Source organism: Apostichopus japonicus, chromosome 11 (assembly GCF_037975245.1).
Source record: "Apostichopus japonicus isolate 1M-3 chromosome 11, ASM3797524v1, whole genome shotgun sequence".
NCBI lineage: Eukaryota > Metazoa > Echinodermata > Holothuroidea > Aspidochirotida > Stichopodidae > Apostichopus > Apostichopus japonicus.
This window is the reverse complement of record NC_092571.1, coordinates 1,492,524-1,517,195: the sequence shown is the minus strand read 5'-3', so window position 1 is coordinate 1,517,195 and position 24,672 is coordinate 1,492,524. Positions and strand designations below refer to the sequence as shown.

General features: G+C 36.3%; 1 protein-coding gene across 5 annotated transcripts in view; it reads right to left on the bottom strand.

Annotated features, from left to right (window-relative positions):
* LOC139975713 (uncharacterized) overlaps positions 1–23,133 on the bottom strand; it is a 205,863-nt gene extending 182,730 nt beyond the window's left edge. For 4 of the 5 annotated variants that reach the window (XM_071983812.1, XM_071983815.1, XM_071983814.1 and 1 more), the window contains exon 1: positions 22,737–23,032. The gene's annotated coding sequence lies outside the window, so the exon portion shown is untranslated. Of the gene's footprint in view, positions 1–22,736 lie in introns of all 5 variants that reach the window. The other variant, XM_071983811.1, reaches the window with a different exon arrangement.
* Between the last annotated feature and the right edge of the window lie 1,539 nt (positions 23,134–24,672).

Here is a 24,672-nt window from a genome sequence, read left to right as displayed (position 1 = left end):
TGCATTAAAACACAATACCTAACTCATGTTGTATGTTATCACAGCAGAGTGCATGTGCTTTAAATGCTCTCATATCTCTTGTCTTTTTTTGGAAATATATCAATATCAGTCTAGCCAATATGACTCCGAGAATTCAAGCCTATGGGAAGTGCATTCCATGAATGAAATTGATAAAAATGCAGGTTCTTGTATTGTTGTTTTAAATCATTGGTTTAAAATAAATGAATTTACATTTAAATAGTTACAACTGGTATTTTAAATAACCTTTCCTAAACATAATTTTAAAATTATCTTTTTTGTTTTTCATTTGGTTGATTTTTCAAGTCTTCCCTGCAAGTTCATATGCAATAGCATTATTTCACTGCTTTGTATCAAATAGTGGCAGGAGTTATGGAAAGCCTTCATTCTTGAAAGAGCTTTTACATTTCAATATTTTATCTGGCAACAGATAAAACAGATTATCTGACATACTTTATATGGAAACACAAAGGCACTTGATTGTGTACAGTGCATTGTAAGTTGGCTGTCACTATAGATATAGTCTGAACAAACAAACATCAACATTAAATGGAGGCCATGTTTCGTCAAGCTTTTTTTTTTTGTTGAAATTATGGACTGATGGCATTGGGGAGGGTACTAAGGGAGAGGTGGTGTGGACCCTCCCCCACCCCCACTCCCAGCCCCACCCCCTTTGATAACTTTTTGTGTAGGTAAATTGTGCCATCCTTTATAACTTACCAAGAACTTTCCAATGCAATACAAAGAATGAACAAAGAATGAAAGAACTGAAGCAAATATAAATTAAAAGTGAAATGGTTGGCATGTTTTTTATTACTATTATTATTTATTTTTATTTCTTATTACTTTATTATTTCTGTCTTTTTTTTTTGGGGGGGGGGGATGGGTGTTCATCAAAAATATAAGATCCCACCCCTCCTTACACAGGTATGGAGACATACTTAAATCTAAATTAATTGATGTGAAGAAATAATAACGTGTAACTGGAGACATGAAAAAGCTTTATGCAGGTTGACATACTGAGAACTCTCTGCAATAGTTTATTTCTACTGCGCTATAAAATTACAGATACATCATCATAATTTTCAGACTCTTCTTGCATTCTTTACGTAAACCAAATGTAATATTATTATGCTCATTTTACGAAGCTTATTGAGTTTCGTCGCTAAACTAATACAAGCATATACCCCCTTTTCACCAGGTTCTTTCAAGTACAGAGAATATGATGATATATCAAGTATTTCACCTCTTCTCAAAGAGGTGCTTCAACTGGTAATAAACGTTTTAGTGAACGACACGTTCGCCTCTCATGCTTCCGTTTATAATATGAAGAGTAGCTTTAGACGTAGGTATATTGACACTTCAAAACTTACATTGTATGAAACAAAATATGTTATCATGGACAATGGTCTTCAGGTAAGTGGTCCTCCGGTACAGGAGAAGGGGTATGCTTGGGTGGCTGACATGTCAATTAGAGTGCTCACAAATTTGAGGTCAAAAGGGCACTTAGGGGTCAGTTTAGGTCTTTGCTTTATACCGTATGGAAATACACGGATGTTGACTGATGTTGACAAGAACTATTGTAGAGTAACAGTAGTGGGTCCATTCGGTGTTCAGGAGTGTAGGTCAAATGTTAACTGATAATACAACTACAGGTTCCTTCCATAGGAATGAATGGATCTGAATTATTGTAGAGTTACAGTACTTAGTGGGTCCATTCGGTGTTCAGAAACATAGGTCAACTCAAACAAATGCGGGATTCCTACCATGTAGGAATAAATGGATACGTACACAAATTATTCAAGGTTCTTTGTTTGGAAGCTCGAGCAAATGTTACACACACAAACATATGACCTCTTACAGACAATCACTTTTAATTCTGTACAATTTCTGTGTACATTTTTTTTTTTTTTTTTATCAAAACACAGTATAAGTTGTTAATAGAAAGCTGCACCCATCATGCCATATATGCAATTGTTTCAATTCCTTCAATTTTCCACACCTTTTATACATTTTTTCTTAATGCTATTCTGTTTTGTTTACCAAACATCAAAAATGTTTCATTTTAAGCCTTGCCTATATTTCCACATTTTCTATCATGTAGGGCCTGATCTATAAAATGAATTTGATAAGTTGTAAATCCAACTCCATTCCAGAAAATATTTTTGGATTAAGAAAGAAAAGATTAAAGTAACGTTAGGTCTGGACTTTGTTTTCAAAATGATAAACAGTGGCCATGATTCTAAATATTCCTGCAAATACAACATACACCACACTACATCTAACTGGCTGGCATTGTGAAATGAAACTTTACCAAATAGAGGGCAGTCTTCCACATTTCACTAAATGAAATTTGTCCATACCTTCCATGGAGAGTGCCTACTTGGGGGATAACATCTTATCAATTCTTGAGGAATTAATTTGTTGTATATACAATGAGTTTAATCTTTTGTGGAAAGTTTAATATTACAAACTATTTTATATTTTATGATGATTCATATTCTGGAATCACCTTGTGAATTAATTACTCTTCATTCTGCTAATCAATATACTTTGAAGCCTTTTTCAGTTGGTGAGGACATTGCAGTACTGACTATAAATTTCCTGTATAGTATTAAATGGCATTAGTCTCTAACTGCTACTTTCATAGAATTGAGTAAATGGCATGTTTTATATTCCAAGGTTAAAAACACGATGGGAGGGAAGGGGCAGGGAAAGGGGAAATTTTGGCCCAAGTGTAGGGATTGAGCAAATGAGAAAACATCATCTTTCTCTACTTTTTAAACAAATTAATGTTCAAAACATTAATCACATTAATGTGCAAGTATGTGATTTGACCTTGGCTAAGACTTTTAACATGTTGATTACACAATCGTATGCTTTTGTACTATTTTTTCATTTAAATTAAGAATTTGACCAAATTACATTAAAATACCTCTTAGAAATACACATCTGAAAAACAGTACATTCGCAGTTATAAAAGTAATAAATAAAATAATAATGATGATTCTTGATCCTTAATATTGTTATCATCAATCCAGTTATATTGATGATCATTTGCATGGCTGTAACAGAATGCTTCATTCATGTAGATGTAAATTCATCATCAGCTTACTGTGTGCTTTGATATAAAATATTAATAATATTTAATTGATAAAAGTTTCAGATTGTGAAACCATGCTGTCGAAAAAACAACTATTCAGGAGAAAATCTGAATTATAAATGTCCAATTTTCTCAACCATATTTTAACAACATATTTACTTATTTCCCCTCACTCAATTTTTTAAATTTTTCTCCCCACTAATTACACACCACAGCATGACTACGTCATACAAGCCAATAGCAAGCATGCATTTCAATTACTACTAATGAGTGCCATTCAAAAGTCCTGCAGTTCTATATTCATATTCCAAAATGCTGCCACCATTTCTCCTCCTGGTCACAATGTTAGTAGATGATCAGTAGACATTCTGACAGTACAAAATAAACAAAACGTGTTGTAAACAAAAACAAAAAAAAAGCTTTTGTTTTAGTTAATAAATTTACCAAAATTACTAAATAATTACTCAAAAATAAATCTTCCATTGATCAAACCAAGAAATCCTATGTATTTTTTTTTCTTTTTTTCACCAATGGGAATTCTAAAAACAGCTTTTGAGTTAATTTTGATAAATATTTTGATAGTATTTCATACTAAAATCAATAGAGTCTATGCCAAATTTTTACTGTTTTTAATTGGAAACCAATGATATTTGTGCTCCATTTTCATTTTCTCATAAACAATGAAAATAACAAATGATGTATTCAGGTGCATTATTTTTCAGTAATGGCAAATTTGTAGCAAATTTAACCGTTCTCCGTTAAAGATATGGCTTTATGTATAGGGATCCCCAGAAACTAAGAGCTGGATAGCTCAGTTAAAATTGATAAACTGCTAGACCAGAGGATAATGGTTCAAGTCCCTTTCTAGCCATAAAATTCCATGTTCGAGTTTCCAAGTTTTTAAATGTTTAAAAGGAATTAGTTGGAGAAACCTTCAGGAAAAGTTAAGAAAGAATAAAATCATCAGTTTTACCACCAAAATATGTAAGAAAGTATAATATCAGCAAGGGTCATGCTATTCATATGTAAACTCCAACTGTACCCTCATAAAATGTATGCCATCCATCGACCCATCCCCCCACCTCCCCCGTCAACCCAAGGAGACATCACTAATATTATCTATTCAAATGAAGACACTTTTTTCAATGTTTTGAGTAAATTGAAGATACTTTTTTGCTGTAATTTGCCATTTTTACTCATCTCACCAAGTTTGACTTAAAGGTCATCTTAGTATTGTCCCGAAATATGCTAGAAAAGTCAGAAAATGGTCACTGATGCTCTGATTTCATCCATGATTTTACTGCAACCATTACTGAGATATTGAAATGTCTTAAACTGAAGACTTTTCTTGTAAATATCGGAGAATAACTGACAGAGTTAGAACCTCCGACTAGTGCGCACAAAGAAACGTCTGATGCCTGTAATCTGACCTAGTATCGAATGAGGTGTAAGCGAAGTGTTAGACACCACCATCGATCCCAGAAAATACACACACAGCTTGCTACCATCGGTAATTAGACACTAGTATACAGTCAATACATACAGCTACGGTCAATACCCACAACACAGTGTACATAGCAGTGATGGAAATCTCAGGTCTAGATAACAGATAACAAGGTATCACATTTCATTACTGTCTGCATTTTGTAGCAGCAACAGAAAGTTAACTTTTTCAGAGGGCGGCACTCGGTTTGGGGCGAGTCTTCAATGCCTTTCAAACAAAATGCAGCTAAGTAATTATTCCCTTTCTAGTTTACAACAGTACCTTCATCCAACGACTAAGCAATTAAACTACTGATAATCACAGGAATCCTTACAATCTGGTTTAATACTGAGGCAGTGCTGTTAACAGTCAACTATATGTCATGTGATACCAGCAGCCAAAATTGTTTGTACAAGACAGCTGGTTTTGTTTACATTGTTTGTAACGTGTCTCTCGCTGCACAAATTAATGAGTATGAAATGAATGTTATTGTTACGTAGTCGTGTCACAACTGATTCTTCATTCATTACAAAATAAACAGAAAAATACATTTTCAAAATTGGGAGCATAAGCTTTCACATTAAGACATGCATTACATATGTAAAAAGATAGACGTAATTTGCAAATTGAAACCCTGGGCTGAAATTATTGATGTTGTTTATTTATTAAAGGAATAAGGTGATTCCCCAGCTGAGAGCACCTTTGTATTAACAAGAGAAACTATTTCATCCAGTCATAATGGAACATGAATGCACCATTGAATTATGGTATAGTCACTTACTGGACTGGACAACAGAACCTGGTTGGTTAGGAAGGTGCCAAAACGGCATGTCAAATTACAAAAACGTTATGAAATTGAAATGCAAAATCAGTAAAATGTCCCGAAATATACAAGAAAAAAAATATGATCTATTACTGTCAAACTTTAACACAAAGGCCCCTAAAGGTCAAACTCTGACACATCTTTGACCTCCTAAAGTTTTTCTCATGTTGATATTAGAATTTAACCTTTGACCTTGACTCATACTATAAATAGAATGGAAAAATAAATGGAAAATGGAATCTTCTAACGAACGATTAAAAGAGTAAAAAGTCAGTCACATCCTTTAAGAAGTGGTTATGTAAGGAAATAATAGCTAGTTACTGACTTCTACCAAATTATACCTGTATGTAATTACTATATATATAATGAACCTTTTAATTTGTATTTACATATATGTATATGTGTTTATATATTTTTTCTATTCTATTCTTTCTTCAGGGAGTCTTCCACATTGTTAAGCTTTTAACCTTTATGGAAGACTTCCCTCCACTTTGTACTTTTGTGGAAAAACAAATAAATAAATAAATAAATGGATATAATTTGGAGGCTCACAAACTCAGAAGAAACAAATTTCAAGAACTTCTTCGCAGTTGTTTATTTTATCTTTTCTTTTTTTCTTCTTCAATTTTTGCATGCCTATCTTTGAGGAGGAAGCACTGCACACCCTCAAACAACAAAATACAACCAAATGCAGGGCTGTGTGTAATTATTGAAACCAAAAGAAAAGAACTTGTTCAGTTTTAGAACGACGTTAGCTATTTATAGGATGTTCGTTACATAAAAGTTAGCTTCCTAGGGAAGGGCTCGCTTTTACTGCCCCTTTGTATGTAACAAAACGTGCTTTTTTCAACCACTAGAGTACCTCACAAGATTGACATGTTCAGTGACCATATCCAAGGTACACAAAAAAGCCAGTCTCTTTACCTTTCTGCCTATTTTTTTTTTCATCTTCTTCTTCTTGTTCCTTTCTCACCTTGGAGTAATTTTAATTGATAAGGTAACCTCTCTAAAGGGATATTTGACTAGAACTGTTGACAGATGACATAAAACAGGAAGATAAAGAGAGAGAAGGAGGCAGGGAGGCAGGGAGGAAGAAGGGGTGACTTATGATAGAAAGTTAAGGCCACCCAAAGACTGTTGATATTAGTTATGATTATGTCAGCTCAAGGCTTTATTCTGTGGTATAAACATTAACGCTAATTATTGTTAGAATTGTGTCATGAGTTTCAAATTCACACTGTACTCTGGGGGTGATTTGCAACCCTCTAGTTGACAACTTTGGTAATTAGTAAAATTAAAGACACAATGTTTTCATGTACCGTTAATTTATTGCTTGATAGACGGCTTACATAAACAACAGAGTAGAGGTAAGTCATATGTCTAGTATGAGACTGTTTACAAAAACTGTCAAAACAAATTGCATATAGAGCAAAAAAAACAAAAGAATCATTTATGATTAATGTAGATGGAATGTTCAGTCATTGGATATAAATAGCGTATTGAGAAAAGAGAAATGTGTGTATGGTTATAACATAATTACACCAGGATGATGATTAAGGGGGAGGGGGGGGGGGAGCACAAATGCATGACTACAGATCTTCACATCTGGTTAATAAAAAATTGTTGTTGCACAAATTAAGGCTGTAAGAATTAATTAGTTCAAAACTTGAGAATTTTTGTCGTTATTTATTTATTAGATACACATAAACTTATAGAATAAAGGGAACAGGGCATTGTTATTACCGTAAAAAGAATATTTTAACTAGTTTATAGCAGAGTTTATAGTGCTGTTCTGTAATGACTGGAAATATGCTATAAATATGCCATAAATATGCTATAAGTACGCTATAAAGTCAAATAATGGTCACTCCTGCTCGCACTTCAACATGTATTTTTTAATAATTTTAATAAATTTTTCTTCTAATATAACAATTTCACATACATGATCATGAGAATCCTATATATTGATCACACAGCATAGAATTTCTGTATTTTAGACACTTTGGTGTCTACTATTTTTCTGCTGTTCTATCTCTCTACAGGTCAATGATCCAGATGTTGATGAGCCGAATATAATGAAGCCTGTGAGGACTTTCTGATTTACAATACAAATTACAAAATTAATTAGATGTTGTTACTTTCACATCTCCTTAACATCCATTGCTAATAAGAGCAACAGATGAATGTTTGGTTGACAAGTTTTGCCAAACTTGTGAAATATTTTTCAAAAGTAAATGACGTACGTACAAGACAACAAATTTATGAATTTCCAAACAAGTTGGAATTTTTACAAGTAATTAAGTATAATACATTTATTTGATGAGACTGTTAACATTTTGTTACTCTGAGCAAAATTTTCATTTTATTTAGAATCACATGCCAAAAAGGAAACTGAAAACTTCAAAACTTCCAACTTTCATTACAATGGTTTGGAATGGGTGAGTGTGGGGGAGTGGGTCAGGGGGTGGGGATGAGGGGGAAGGGATCAGGGGGAAGGGATCAGGGGAGGGGATCAGGGGGAGGGGATCAGGGGGAAGGGATCAGGGGGAAGGGATCAGGGAGAGGAGATCAGGGGTATGTGCTCTTCACTCTCCTTTTTGTGTGGGATTTTAATTTACATTTTAATTTAATAATTTAATCACAATAATTAATATTATAAGTAATTTAATTTGCATATCAAAATATTTCAAAACATTTGATTTTGCCTTCCTGGTCTTCAATTGATCACGACCATGAAATTATGATCGACGTAAAAAAATACTTAAACCAGAAATCAAAATAATCAAGAAAAAAATTACTATTGCCTGTTTTGATATCTTGCGATTATCCATCTTTTGTAGCTCAAGGATAAAAAATTTCAAAAACTGTCAATTAAAAAGCATCCTATGTGCACTTCATGGATCTCCTCGACAAAACAGAAACAAGTTTTCCAATTTTCAATACAGCCAGGCAAGTTTTGGAGTTTAAGCTTCAAAGATAATATTTGTGTCACCTTGATAAATGGAATCAAGATGAAAGCAACCTCCATGTAAATAGAATCCCAGATGAAAAGATGAAAGGACTTAAAGAGATATAATAGTCTCTGAATACATCGTTGTATGAGTCCCTTCAGCATGATATTAAAGGTTGATTGAAACACTTATTTATTATATGCTGTGTTTCATGAACGTTACGCCATAGTTCTATATACTTCTGTGGTTATACTCTACTACACTTTCAAATATTATTATTATTTTTATATTATTTACATATATATTTATCCATTTGCATTGGTCATATATTTCCATTTCATTTAACAGAGTCTGTTCAAAGTATCTCTTTCGAGATCCGGCTTTAGGAATCACAAATGATTTTCGAGTTGGTTAGCATCATGTTTGATCTCTAGAGTAAGGCAAAATATGTCACCAAAACAGAACTAGTATTGTTCGATACAGGTGACAAATGCCTACAGTGGAATTATGACCTTCCTTACCGGTTTTGAACCTCTGGACATACAATCAGCGTCCATAGCCTAGTTGGTTAAAGTGTCCGCGCATAAAGCATGAGGCCTGGGTTCGAATCCTGGTGGAGGCTGGAAGTTTTATCACTGTTTTACATACATACATATTTTTTTCATGTGTTAAATTCTGCTCAAAGACTACGAGGTATGACATATCTCAATGGCGCAAAATGATTCAACAAGCAGGAAACTATACAGACTTAATCCTATTGGTTGAGAGTACTCAATTTCATCTCAAATCAAATTTATATGCAGATCTGCTTACTTAATCTGTTTAGATGGATCTTGCCAACAATACTTAGAACAAACTTCTGCTCTTCTTTGTTTGAGATATATTTAAAGACAATTTGACTAGTGATGGAATAAATTTGTACATCATAATAATTCTACTAGGGTATTTGATAGGGATTTTCTGGGCCGGAAGGGGGAAGGGAACGGCATGGGAAGGGGTCTTTGTGCTCTCAAAGTATAACAACGACATCAAACTTCTTTAAAAAGCATCCTAGAAAAGATCATTTAAAATATCATAATGAACATGGCCTAGACTTCAAAGAGGTCATAGCCGAAATTTGACATTACGTTGAAGTGATACGTACTTTTACCAAGAGTTTACACAACACATTGTCATGGATGGTTTAACTTGCATCAAGATTACGATCTATGTCTTATCGATAATAATACTCCATCTGTGAAATGTTATCTGAAGGGATAATGAGTAAGTCATTGAGACTATTGAAAGAAGACTGTCTAAAGGGAAAGATTGATGACACATGATGGCAGGGAGATGGAAGTAAAAGTCAACCACCGCATCCACGATAAACGACAACTTAATCAAGTTCACTTTATATTATTATTATTACGTTTTAATTTAAGCTTTCTAAAACTTGCTAAACTTGTTTTCATTTTTTTCTTACGGTTAGTTCTTACATGTGCAATAGACATCAAACTGTGTTTGTAAAGAACATATTATTTAAAATCAATATGGCCTTAAATAAGTGCAATTATTTGGCATGGACATGACCAGTTTTAATCTTTCTAGCATATTTTTGGGCTACGTCAATAATGACTTTTAGCAGCCTCAAAATTCCCATCAGTTTGACAGGTATACATGTGAGGATTTACGTTTGATATGCAAATGAGGTCTTATCACAAGACTTGGCCAACACCCTTACAAACTACAACATGTGTTTGTGTAATAGTGCAATAGTCATGTGGAGATAGGTAAGCCAGAAATGCTCTGTGATGCAAAAGCTTTCAATTATATTTTACTGATTTTAGAGACATGATGATTACATATCAACATTGAAAATGACATTTTCATGATCAGATCTTTAAAGTTTTTACTACAATTTATTGAAATGGTGAAATTTTTGTAATATTGGAATACAGGTACATACCAGAGAGATAAAAACGACTCAATGTTTATGAAAGATATCCACATCTTCTATCTCACTACTTAACGACAATTCATGAGCAGCCGTTTAGCAATATATTCAACATTTTATGGATTTTCTGTGAATCTGAACATGTTTTATTTCTATCGTACTAATTTGCTTGTTTGCCAATATTTCACTCAATCCTATGCCAAATAAGGGAATATATGCATTCATGTCTAGAACATTGATAGCTCCCCTGGAACTTACTTTTCCTTATCAATGTTATACATGGAGGAGCCAATGAGACTCAGAAAAGATGCGACCATTAAGCTTGTTTAATAAACCACTAAAAACTCTAAATAAAATAGCAGGCACTTATTAAAAGCTCTGCATTCTTTCGCTTGGTTGTAACTAATTTCTGTGCCATTCTTACAAAGCTATATAAGCGTAATCTTTCCTACCATATTTATACCCTGATTCTAAATAAGAAATATGAGATCGAAATTTGTGTCCTATTTAAAGCAATGTTTGATCCTTTTCATTTACAATCCTTTGAAGTTTATATGCATAAATTTCATCATTTCTGTTGCTATGCGTGTTGTACTACAGTAACAAACAGTATGGTGGCAGCAGATAATTGTGTCAAAAGTCAACACAAAATGAAGTATTCAAATCTATGGATAACCTGGTTGTTATGTATGTACATGTTAACCCTTTCAGTGCTAATTTATTTAAAGTGTGGCTCCAGCTAGAGGCTGAATTAATTTACAAAAATCATTATATCTGTGAAGTGTGCAGTATATATATTTTCAAACTGAAATTTCAGCAAAAAATGATTAGTTTTAATGAAAAAGTGTTGAACATCAAAGTCGAAGAGATGAAGTGATTGTGACATTATATAAACAGATAATGCAAAAGAAACTTTCCTTGATTATAATAAATTTTTGCAAATTTGTTGTACTTAATTTTTTAATATTATTAAGTTAGCAATTTGCTAAAGATTTCAAACTTATCTCGCTTAGCTTTGTGCATAGAAAAGTATAGAAAACTAAATTTCCTTTCTAAAGGTATATTATTTGAATGATTTGAAGGCATCAATTTGAATAAACCATAATCCAAACACATGAACCAGCAAATAAACAAAGTATGGTATAGTACCGTGACACTAGTAAAGTACTAAGGTTAGGGCTTATAATAGTAAGGTTATCAAATATTCTATTCCTTGTAGTGGCAGTCTCTACAATTATATATCTTGCCTTTGCTCATAGTCTGAATATGGGTCTGTACATTAATCAACGTCAAGTACAACCTGAAAGTCATCATCGCTGCCACATCTCCATCATCCATTATTTCCGCAACTGCCTCCCCAAAATTTCCAACGCAAATATGTCACGTCTTTCGTATAGATTTTTGGCAGAATTTGTGTCTTAATTCTTCCTGAATGTTTTCAGAGATGCATTATATAGTGTGGGTGTAATGAACAAATTTTATATGTTGACCACACCATATCTCTTGGGCAGATTAATCCGCCTGGAGCATTGAACGGGTTTATTTCTCTTTCACTGATATAGCCCAGAGCAGATACAAGAGGTAGAGGATAGGGTAGTGCTCTATAAAAGAGCAAAAATTCTGAGTAATCTCATGCACTTGCGTTGTCCCCAGACATTTGGAAGTGGGGGCCAGGGCATGGCAAAATTAAGAGCAAAATATCAGGGTGAGGTCTTCCATAGGTACCCATGAGGAGGGCTAAGGGGGAAAATATCCCAAAGCTAGTTTGTAGTTAAATTTGATCATTTTTCACAAACTACATACAGGTACAAAATCAGCAGGATTTGGAGGAAGACAACGTAAGTAACATTGGGAAGTTTCTTCAAAGTAATAGTCCACCTGTTTTGTTCTTGGATATGGCAAATTTTATTTTGGGATGGGCACCAGTTGGGGGGGGGGGAGTATGTATTCCTCACCACCCCCTCCACTGTTATGCACAATAAATATTTGGGCAAGAAAGAAGGAAATTAATAAGTTACTAAACTTTCGATCAGAACAAAAAAGGGAATGAGCAAACTAGCAGTATTGATGCATTAAATTAAACCTGGTGTGTTTAATATGGAACAGTCTCAATCTAATGGTGGAAATAGATGAATAGAAGGAAGGGAAGGATTGGATACTGGTATATCACTTTTAAGGTACCTTTCTGTTCCTCTTCCCAGATAAAATACTGTAACATCCAGCCTCCCCCCACCCCCTTCTCACCACCTCCCATTTCCAATCTTGGCTGTTATAATGCTTTGAGCAATATTTCTTCTTTTGTTAATTTTTCAAGTTAGTGTTGTTCCTTATAAAATACTCTTTTAAAGCAAATGTCACTAAAAATTGTTTGCAAAAAATGGAAGAGGTTGCTTTCCAAAATAGGCTAGCATGTTTAAAGCTACTAATCAATGAAAACTTTAATATAACTCCAATTAACACCATCCAATCCCCTCCCTGACCCTCTCTCTACCCTTCCATAACCCCCTCTTTAACCCCCCTAAACCATATCCACCCCTCCTTCATCCATTGTCATGCTGTTATATCTTTGTGATAAGTGAATTTGAGTTTTTCCCTAATATTTCCCTCTCTGTACATTTGTATTAAACACAATAATGTATGTTTAATATTTGATAATAACTACAATGGTTTGCAAAATGGAAAGAACAAGGGCAATGTGTAAATACATTTGTTTTGCTAATCCACTAATCAATAACGAAACATAATAGAGATTGATGAGTAATCGTCCTTGGATGGTGTTAACAATGATTCAGCTGATATCACCAACAATTTTGGTTCATGTAAGATATCAAGTAAATATATTGTACTATAATCCATATGTACACCAAAATTACGCCAAAAAATAAGAAACATAACACAGACAAAATAAAGGTGAACTATTCTTTTTGTGTTCAATGTTGTTCCTGACTTTACGGATGAATTAAAATTGACTGTGATTGGAATTGCTCTTATTTCCTAGAGAATGAATTAAAATCTTGAGAGTTGCATCCATCACGAAGTTACATGAGAACAGATAATGTTTTAGAAGGAAGGGGGGGGGGAAGAGGACAATGACCTTTGATGGGGGTCATTGGGGGCGCAATACAAGAATGTTTCCAATCGGTGTCAGCTAGGTAGATTGGAGTGCATTGGAGATAGGTAAGGTAGGAAAGAACTTTAGGAATGAAATTAAACAGCAATACTTTGCTTAAAATGAGCTGCAAATGATTAATTTTGACAGATACTTGATATTTTGCTTTAACTAATTGAATAGTTGAATAACCAATAACAGAGGGATAGGAATAGGTTGGGAGACAGAGGGAGGGGGGCCACTGCCTCCACCTCCCTCCCCCCACCCCCTCCCACCACTCCCATCTTCAAGTAGGGATGCACCGAGGTAGTGTTAATTCATTCAGATGGACTCTTTGAATTAGCAACAGGGGTGCCAGACAATGAAATGATCAAACTTGTCAGCCTCCCCATTTCTTCTCAGAATTTTGACGAAAAGAAATATAACAACGAAACTTGAACAGTTTACAAAGAAGTATATAAATTTCTTGATTTCTTGCTGTTGAAGGGTCCTGGACCCCCAGTGGCTGTCCCTCACTTTCTGTGAGCTCCCTACACCTCTGAAAATCCGTAAAATTCTTCATAAATGACAAAAGAATCAAAAGAACAAGCAACCAAAAACAAAAACAGACAAAAAGCAAATCAAAAGAAAAGAAAAAGTTCCAGTTCATCTCGTTCGATAATTCTTCCCCACCCCCCCAATAAAATTGAAATCATTTTTTTTTTCACTTTCATTCATCCATTGTTGTTCGTTTCTTGTTTTAGTATTGATGCTTCTCTTTTCCACTCGTCAGAACAAGTTTAATAATTCCTTCACCAAATGAGCCTGAACAGATTTTGCACAGGTTCCAGTTTGTACTGTATACAGAAAAAGCTCTGCCAATATGGCTTTGTATATTCTGAAAATAATCCGATTAACTTTGAAGATCTGCCTGTAGGCTGAAGGTCTCTGTGTCTATGATGAAAGGATCATGGGCTATGATATCTCTGACATTTGGAACAATCCTTATGAGGTTTGCAAGCAACAAAAAGAAAATTAATTTAACCTTTAAGTGAAGAGGACACATTGAATAATGGCAGTTGCATATCAATAATGGAATATGACTGATTTAAAACTGAACTTTAGATTTCAATGAAAAGTTCTAGGTTTTATACCTGATATAACCTTGGGTCTTCTGCAATATTGCTGGCAGGCCCTAAAATACTAATGATATATTTAAATACTGAATTCTGAACTACAAACGATTCATGTACATCTCCGATAAATTTACATGTAATTATAAGGAACAGCAATTAAGAAAGAAAGTACATTACATTCTCCAGGTATAAAAATATGAACAAACAAAACTAGCAATGAAATAGTTTGGGTCACTTAATTGCACTTTAAAGCAAACAGGCTAACACAGCTAGAAAGGGACATTCATTGATAACTGACAGCATTCATTGGTCAGTTAAACATCACAATCCTGTCCCACACCATACCAATCCTGTCCCACACCATACCAATCCTGTCCCACGCCATACCAATCCTGTCCCACACCTTACCAATCCTGTCACATGCCATACCAATCCTGTCCCACACCATCCCAATCCTGTCCCACACCTTAACAATCCTGTCACATGCCATACCAATCCTGTCCCACACCATCCCAATCCTGTCCCACACCATACCAATCCTGTCCCACACCTTACCAATCCTGTCCCACACCATCCCAATCCTGTCCCACACCATACCAATCCTGTCCCACACCTTACCAATCCTGTCACACGCCATACCAATCCTGTCCCATGCCATACCAATCCTGTCCCACACCTTACCAATCCTGTCACACGCCATACCAATCCTGTCCCACACCTTACCAATCCTGTCACATGCCATACCAATCCTGTCCCACACCATCCCAATCCTGTCCCACACCTTACCAATCTTGTCACACGCCATACCAATCCTGTCCCACACCATCCCAATCCTGTCCCACGCCATACCAATCCTGTCCCACACCTTACCAATCCTGTCACACACCATACCAATCCTGTCCCACGCCATACCAATCCTGTCCCACACCTTACCAATCCTGTCACACGCCATACCAATCCTGTCCCACACCATCCCAATCCTGTCCCACACCTTACCAATCCTGTCCCATGCCATACCAATCCTGTCCCACACCATCCCAATCCTGTCCCACGCCATATCAATCCTGTCCCACACCATACCAATCCTGTCCCACGCCATACCAATCCTGTCCCACACCTTACCAATCCTGTCACACGCCATACCAATCCTGTCCCAAACCATCCCAATCCTGTCCCACGCCATACCAATCCTGTCCCATGCCATACCAATCCTGTCCCACACCATCCCAATCCTGTCCCACGCCATATCAATCCTGTCCCACACCATACCAATCCTGTCCAACACACCATCCCAATCCTGTCCCACACCATACCAATCTCGTCCATCACCACATCAATCCTGTCCCACACAATACCAATCCTGTCCCATACCATACCAGTCCTGTCCCACACCATCCCAATCCTGTCCCACACAATACCAATCCTGTTCCATATACCATACCAATCCTGTCCCACACCATACCAATCCTGTCCTACCCAATACCAATCCGGTCCCACACCATTCCAATCCTGTCCACACCATACCAATCCTGTCCCATACCATACCAGTCCTGTCCCACACCCATACCAATACTGTGCCATGCCATACCAATCCTGTCCCACACCCATACCAATACTGTGCCACACCATACCAATCCTGTCCCACACCATACCAATCCTGTCCCACACCCATACCAATCCTGTCCCACGCCATACCAATCCTGTCCCACTCCATACCAATCCGTTCAAACACCATACCAATCCTGTCCCACACCATACCAATCCTGTCCGACACCATACCAATCCTGTCCCACGCCACAATAATTCCTGTCCTACACCAATTCCTGTCCCACATCAATTCCTGTCCCACACCAATCCCTATCCTATACCATTTCAATTAATCCCACTCTTACATTCACTCGAAGATGTAGATCTGTGACTGTTCGCATTTTTGATCAAATTTTGTTTTAATACATTCAGGGCAATTATCAGCTTGGAGTGGATTGTTATAGTGTTGCATGGAGCAGAATAAGAAATTAATATTCAATAAACACAGTTACAGTATGGAAGAGGTTGTCTATGGGCTAATATTTTTCAGATTCAGTCCTCATGTACTTCCAGCTCCCATTCCTTTTTATCTTTTTCACCCCAGAAAAGAACAGAAACACATGGCAGGTACCTATACTTTATTTTCAGCAATAAAAACACTAGTTAGCCAACCCATTTTAAATTGGAGTACTACCTAAATATTCATTCCCATCATTATCTCACCCTTCTGTCCTGCACCCTGGGATTTTACTCAGACCCAACATCTACACCTGACCCCTATCCTATTTCACATCCCATCCCTCTGCCACCACCCCAGTCCCAGCCCCCCCCCCCCTCGGTTCACATAGGGCAAAGAGGAAAAACTATTTAAGACAACAGACATGAATTAAGTCAACAACCCTAAGTATTAACCAATCAGATCCAGCATATCAGGACTCAAGCTTAATTAAGAAATAGATACAAAGTAAAGAATTGCTTTATAGCCAAAGCTAAAGTTTACATACCATAATAGTGTCTAAGCATCCCCACGTACCTTTATGACACCATCCTATACATGATATCATATATATACGAAAAAGCAACCTATCAGCACAGTCATTAGGGAAGTGACAGTTATGAATACGCTGATGTTTATAAATCCCGAAATATGAAGTGTTCTCATAGCCTTTGAGCTGTGAGGGCTCTTTTAATGCAAGGGGTTTGTTTGATGTGTCTCTTTATTAGAAGTGAAAGTTGACAATTGCTTTGAAGGTACCTAGGATTAATATATCAATACATATAAAATAAAAACAAACTCAGCAGCATTGAACTGAGAAAACGGCAACAATTCTTCCAATGGAGATTGTAATCTGAGGGTATCAGGTAAACTGGTGAAGATAAGTATCGAAACAAAAATAAGAAAGGAAAGAATGTGGTTCTGATCAGATAAGACAAAATTACGGATGAATGATTATAACGGGATAACAAAAATGACTATAAAACTGAAACAGGAAAAAGAACGTTGCCTGATAGGTTTAGTTAACACGGTTCCTCGCTGAGATAAGCTTTACCTGTTAACCTTTGTGCAATATTAAGGAGAAAAACAACCCAATCTTCGTGACGAAAACCATCCTTCTTGGCTCCGAATGTTGGTTGAATCTCAGACAGAAATCAGATTTGCATATCAACATTTAATAGGAAATATATCTGGATCACCAGTCCACATGAATCTGTTTGAAAACTGCAGTTCAGCTTATTTTAAGCAACTTTCACTTTTGACTGATCCATTGTATTTCTTCACAATTAACAATATGACTTTAATCTTTGCCTACAGGCTGCTAAACATTTCAGAACCAGGGAAACGGAAAAAATTATGCTTTCAAAACACACAGCTATATATAGATACATGACAAGCTATGCAAGATTACATTTTATTGGGTGCAAATTAATTTCAGGTCATTTCATGTTCTCTTAAACCTTAAGCCTCTATGACTTGAAATTACCAACTTGCCATATATATGCCTAATAATAAGAAGAAAGACAAAACTTTAGCACAACACAAAACTACACAACATGTACAGTAAGTCTTATAGTCAATGAGCACTGTTATTTTGAAATCAAACAAAGGTTGTGTTTTCTTGCAGATTACAAAATAAAGAGTGAAAAATAATAGTTGCAGGTTCATTAAAAAATACTATCCTGTATTTTTGTTGTTCTTTTCTTGGAATATAGTTTGAGATGGAGAATGCAACTTTAGTATAAGACCAACTTTTCTTAAAATAAAGTCAACTGTTATTCATACAGCCATTTTAGCTCCACGATCGTGAACGGGAGCTTAAGGCAATGTCGAGATTAAATTAGACAGTGTATGTCAAATTACATTCTTCTGGATAGCAGGCTTTACAATATACTAAGAATGATTCATTCATACAGCCATTTTAGCTCCACAATCATGAACAAGAACTGAAGGCAATGTCGAGATAAAATTAGACAGTGTATGTCAAATTACATTCTTCTGGATAGCAGGCTTTACAATATACTATGAATGATTCATTCATACAGCCATTTTAGCTCCACAATCATTCTTCTGGATAGCAGGCATTACCACATAACGAGCATGATTCATTCATACATACATTGTAGAGATACACTTTAACAATGGATTCGCTTTGGGATGACATCCCATCAACTAGAGAAACTTTTTTTTAATATTTAACTGGTTGTCATTATTTCAGTGTGAAAATAAACGAGTATCCGAAACTGGAACTGCCTTATAAATTATACTATGAGAGTCAAACAGGTTTTTCCCTTTACAGCAACTGACGAGATTTATTACTTTGGCAGTGCAGTAACTCTTGCAGTCCATATATATACTGCACTAGTCTATAATGTCTAGGTTAAAAACAGTATGTAATATGGCACGGACGTAACTTTTTATGTCTTTAGTTTGAAACCTTGAAGGTTTTTGTATAAAATTCATCACTCCAACACCGGTGTGAATTTGGTGGACTAAATATCACAGAATATTAACTTGCCTGCCATGGTATGATTTCCCAAAAGTTACACAAAACGCAGTTTTTAAAGTTTTGCAAGATTATTCGGAGGTCAACTATGCATGAAACCTTTGCAGATCTATCAGCTGTGCAAGTGACCAGAAATTAAGATTAGAAAATTGCCCTTTCAGTTGATAGTAACACCCAAATAAGCAAGAACACAAGGCAATCAACTAAGGTAATTGATAGCTAAACCTCACCAACATCCCAACCACCCCCCCCCCCCCAAAAAAAATTGAGAAAGCCTCACTCTAATGTTTTTAACCATATTAAGCCTGATTTTTCTTGTGTCATTTTCATTAGTCTGAGTTTACTGATCGGTATCAAGCGTGCTGTTGCACCTTTGAGAGGGACAGCAGATTGCAAAGTCGGCAATGACCATAACGCTGTTCGCAAAGTCAGTAATTACTATGGCAGCATACAGAAACGCTTTACTCAAATCCACAGACTTCATTGTTTGGCCAGGCGATGGGAGACTGTCATTACTCAGAAAGGTTGCTACTACTAACATCGTAGGGTCTGCACTATTTGTCAACGTTAGATAAAACATTCAACAGGTAGAATAAAATTATCAGAGAAACCTTAAACTTGTACTTGGTACTATTAAATTAGTAAATGTTGATTATATAATGTAGTTAACATGTCTTGAAATGTTCAAGTATGTTGTGTTTGATACAGAAATTGTTAACCCCCTGTACAATAGTCCACGTACCTGAAGGTTAGTACCACTATTTGATAGGGGTCATGTAAGTTGGCCAAGTAGAAACCAATAAATCTATATAAATAACTGCTTGCACGGCACAAGACATGTAAGCAACACACATATTTTTTATGTATTCTGAAATAAATTTCTCATTCGACAGTAGAATAAAAAAAAGTATATTACATGCCAACCTTACGCATTACGAGTAGAACCTGTGACAAACCTTACACACTACAAATTAATCAGGTCACACATCCAGAGCATATGGGAGCTAAGTTCTTCAGTACCGCCATTATTTCCGTTCGGGGAAACATTTTATACTGTAGTTTTGAGTCTTTGTAAAGTACATAGTTTTCAAGTTTCAAGTTTCAAGTCTATTTCTACCAATTATCACATTAATACAGGAAATCATTCTCATACAGATTTCATTATTAAACATAATAATACGTCCTTTAATAACGTTTTACTGATCTTTAACATATTAGCGAGTGATTCTGTCTCTAGTATAAATTCCATAATACAGAGAAAGTGATTTGTAGAGGAACCAGAATGAGAATTTACGCATAGCATGTAAGTGGGAGGAGGCCTAATAATATTAACATTGTCAAGTACAATGAGGACTGTCACAACACACAACCCATGTAGCAACAACATGAAATGAATAAGAGGCCTTACAGTACTTTATGAGGTCAAAATAGTGTAGTATTTAGATTACATTGAAAGTCAATGACATGACAATATAGCCTGTTATGTGGACAGAGTTTGTTGCACAGAGTTTGAGTATGCTTGGACGAGTTACTCGACTCCCACTCGGAGTCGCTCTTACCAATGAGGAGTCCCAGAACCACTCCCACTCAATTGAGGTCGCGACTCCTGATAAATTGTGGAAGGTCTCCACACTCGTTTCACTGCATTTATAATGGGCCAAATGGTCCAATTTTTTTCCACAGCTACAACTGTTCCTTAGTTGAACTTTTTACGCCTTCAAAATCTAAATTTGACAAAGACTCACTCACTCATACCCAAGTTAATGTTATCATAAAAATATCAAGTATCGAAGGACAGCAAACATCTTTCATAATTAACCCTTTGAATCAGACATGTTGTGCGAAGTATCAAATATGAACACTATGTAGAAAATGCTGTTATCGAATCAGATATGTTAGACAAGTGCTAAACAAATGATATATCCTACCGTTGTAAGCGTATACCACAATGAAGCCTAACCACCTCAAAATTTATTACGCAAATTGAAAACGTGTTCACTTAAAACGGTAATTAAATTGTGAAATTAGGAATTACTTTTTTTTCATATCGTCTATAAAACATGTATCGGTCACTAATTAAAGTTTAAGTAGCCGAAACTCGGAAAACAAGGGTTCCAACTTCGTTAAAAATTTATGTGATTTCGTGCTATTTTACCGGTATGTGCAGCAGGGTATTTCCAGGTGTTCACACGCACTATCTAGGATTTCTATCTAGTGAAAATACATTACGTACAAATTATATGACAGTTGACATTATAAAACTTACTGGCGGTTCGAACGAAGTAGTTTCGCGGAACTACTACCTGAGAAAATAACGTTACGCTAATAAAAAACGAACACATGGGTGTGAGTTGCACACTAAAAACAGCCCCCAAACTCCCTTCCCTATAAGAAAAGGATACTCATCAGGCTGTCATAGGCTGTTGAAACGCTTAGAAATTCAATAGGATGTAAAGAAGGTAATAATCCAATGTAATTCGGGCAGTTTTCGAAAGATTTGAATCCACTACGAAAACGCATGAGTAAACACATTGGATGGTAGAATGAAAAGGAAGGGCATTGACCGGATGGGACCGGTCACTGAGGGTGCACAGTGTTAAAAGATTACCAGGGCATACTAGACACGGTAGAATGAGGTGCTAATGTTGTGGGGAGACAGGTAAGCGGGGAACGAAGTAAATATAAAAATGTTTTGCAAACAACGTTGCAAAATATCTGCTACAGGCTATAAGGGCATGTAAAACCTATACTCTTGTATTTGAAAAGCGTTTAGCTGTTGTCAGATCAGCTACTATCGTTCGTAAATGACCAAGAAAAATATATGAGGCAAATTTTATAACTGCTATACGATGGCAGAAATGTGTGCTGCATTACACCAAGAACTTTTGTCATTATCATATTTAGTTTGCAAGCCAATAGTCCCAGTGTATTAAGCATTATAGCCACCATAACCTGATGAGCTGACATGTACATTATGTCTACATTTCGGGGTTTTTGTGTATTTTTTTTGTCAAATGTGGAACTTGATGAAAGAGTTCAACGCTACAAAGAGTCAACAAATCGTAGTTCCGCACGTACTCCAAAACTCCAAATTTCAGGAAACGTCCAATTTATGTTATCATCAAAGAACAGCATGGACTGTCCTTAAGGTGGCCTCTCAAAAACCATGTAAAAACTCATATTGTTCCCTTTCTTTCCCACTTTTACAGTTGAAAGTATCCTATCTTGGCAGTTTAATTTATTCACATACATGTATGTGTGGAAGGAAAGGAAGCTCTCAAATTTGACCGATACATTGCACAAGGAACTCTGCTTAATGAGCTAGTTAGCAAAAGAAATAATTAAATTCCAACAGCTATAATTTTAAACTCCTTCGTTACCTCCTGCTCCCCCCCCCCCCAAGAGGAATAGTCAGGTAATGAATCTGTTTCTCACCTGTAGTTATTTTGAATACTTCCTGGAAAAATATAACCATTCAGTAAAAAAACCTCTTGATTTTTAAACTTGGTGAACTTATTGACCTACTTCAGCAGAATTTTTAAAGCATAACCTTATAACACTTCCATGGGAAGTGATCATTTCCCAAAACACCCCTACAGTATTTATTAACACAATTAGGAAAAAACTTGAGGGGGGGGAAAAAATGGCCAAAATAATGAAAATCCAACTCACCTCAAGCTGATACCTGCAGACAGTGAATAATATATCCATTAAATCCAGAGCCAGCCAGATCACTTGTTATTATGAACAGATCAAATTTCACTCTAGTTTGTTGCAAAACTCCTTTAACCATGACACTCATTTCCTTAACACTGTAGTCTTGCTGTATAATATGCACATAGCACACGTCCTCCTCCTCTTCCCCAAACATACAAAAGCTCTCATGTGTCGTCGTCGTCGTTTACTTCTCGGAGCCCTACGCTCATTCAGAAGGAGTTGTCAGAATCGTCAGTTTAGCTGATGACCTTCTGCGAATCAAAACAAAGCCAAAAATGAAACGGGGAAGGTAGCATCTGCAAGATTATTGAATATCAATAAGAAGATAGATAAATGAAACAAAACTGTTTGTGCGCACACAGTATATAGCCTCGACTTCTAACCACACATGACACCTAATAATAATGGTCAAATCCCTGACTGGAAAAACAAAGCGATAAATTACTATATTAATTATGAATCAGTCCAGGTCCTCACCCGAAAGCAAATCCTCATTTGATGACCTCGTAGTTAACTTTCAATTCATCAAAATATTGACGTCAGCCAGTAATTGTAACAACCGTTTGTATTGAGCAGCTGATGTGAAGAGAAAGTAGGAAGTTGAAGCCTTTTTCATATTCCGTGTGTAATTAACTGGAAATCGGCTGCCTGAACTATTGACTAATTATTACAAACACCTTCATAGTTATTCAGGAAAAAACGTAATATGCTTTAAGCTGAGAAAAGTAACAATTATTTTCAACTTAAAACTGAAAAACTTTAAATTTATGATATTTAAGGAAACTATTTCACTCTTTCAGAATTTAAAAAAAAAAAAAAAAAAAAAAAATACAGTGAAGCCAAATATATCTCCAAACATTATGTAATACAACAAACATTTTATGATTCTATTGATTTTTTACCTTGTTTCCTTCTTACTTCATTGCTCCAAACACAAAAACTCTAAACACAAATGTGGTACATGCATGGCCACGGTTCCAAATTTTCTCTAGAAGTAACTTTGAAGTAAGACATTTTTAACCTCATGGAGGTAAGAACAATGTTGTCGCTCTCCAGTACAAACTTTCCGAAGAAATGTCCAGCGTAAAGATAGAACAGGGACAGAATATTGGATTGGAGATCACCATAACAACACCACCCAACCTACCCACACCTCCTGCATCCATTATCCCCCTCCTCTCCTCTCCCCCCTCCTCCCTTCCCCTCCTCCCTTCCCCTCCTCCCTTCCCCTCCTCCCTTCCCCTCCTCCCTTCTCCTCCTCCCTTCTCCTCCCTTCCCCTCCTCCCTTCCCCTCCCTTCCCCTCCCTTCCCCTCCTCCCTTCCCCTCCTGCCTTCCCCTCCTCCCTTCCCCTCCTCCCTTCCCCTCCTCCCTTCCCCTCCTCCCTTCCCCTCCTCCCTTCCCCTCCTCCCTTCCCCTCCTCCCTTCCCCTCCTGCCTTCCCCTCCTCCCTTCCCCTCCTCCCTTCCCCTCCTCCCTTCCCCTCCTCCCTTCCCCTCCTCCCTTCCCCTCCTCCCTTCCCCTCTCCCCATATCAGAAAGACACACAGAGAGCTGTCTCAGGTTAGAAATGAGAATACTTATGAGAGTATTCAAACATGGACCATTTTAAGTAATAACTTTTCGTTTGTGATAAATTTATATGTTAAAATGCAAATTTATTGCACTATTTATAGATAATGCATTAAGGTGTTGACAATAACTATTCTTGTTGGAAATTCACCACGATCCAAATTTGTCCTTCATTTTCGTATGAAAGGTTCGATCCACAACCAGCAAATTTGATCTTGACAGGGAAAGACCAATGTTTGGTGGAAGTATGCAGCATATTATACCATATGATTTAATTTACAAGCAGTCATAATAAAGAACCTACATTGTAATGTGCACATGAT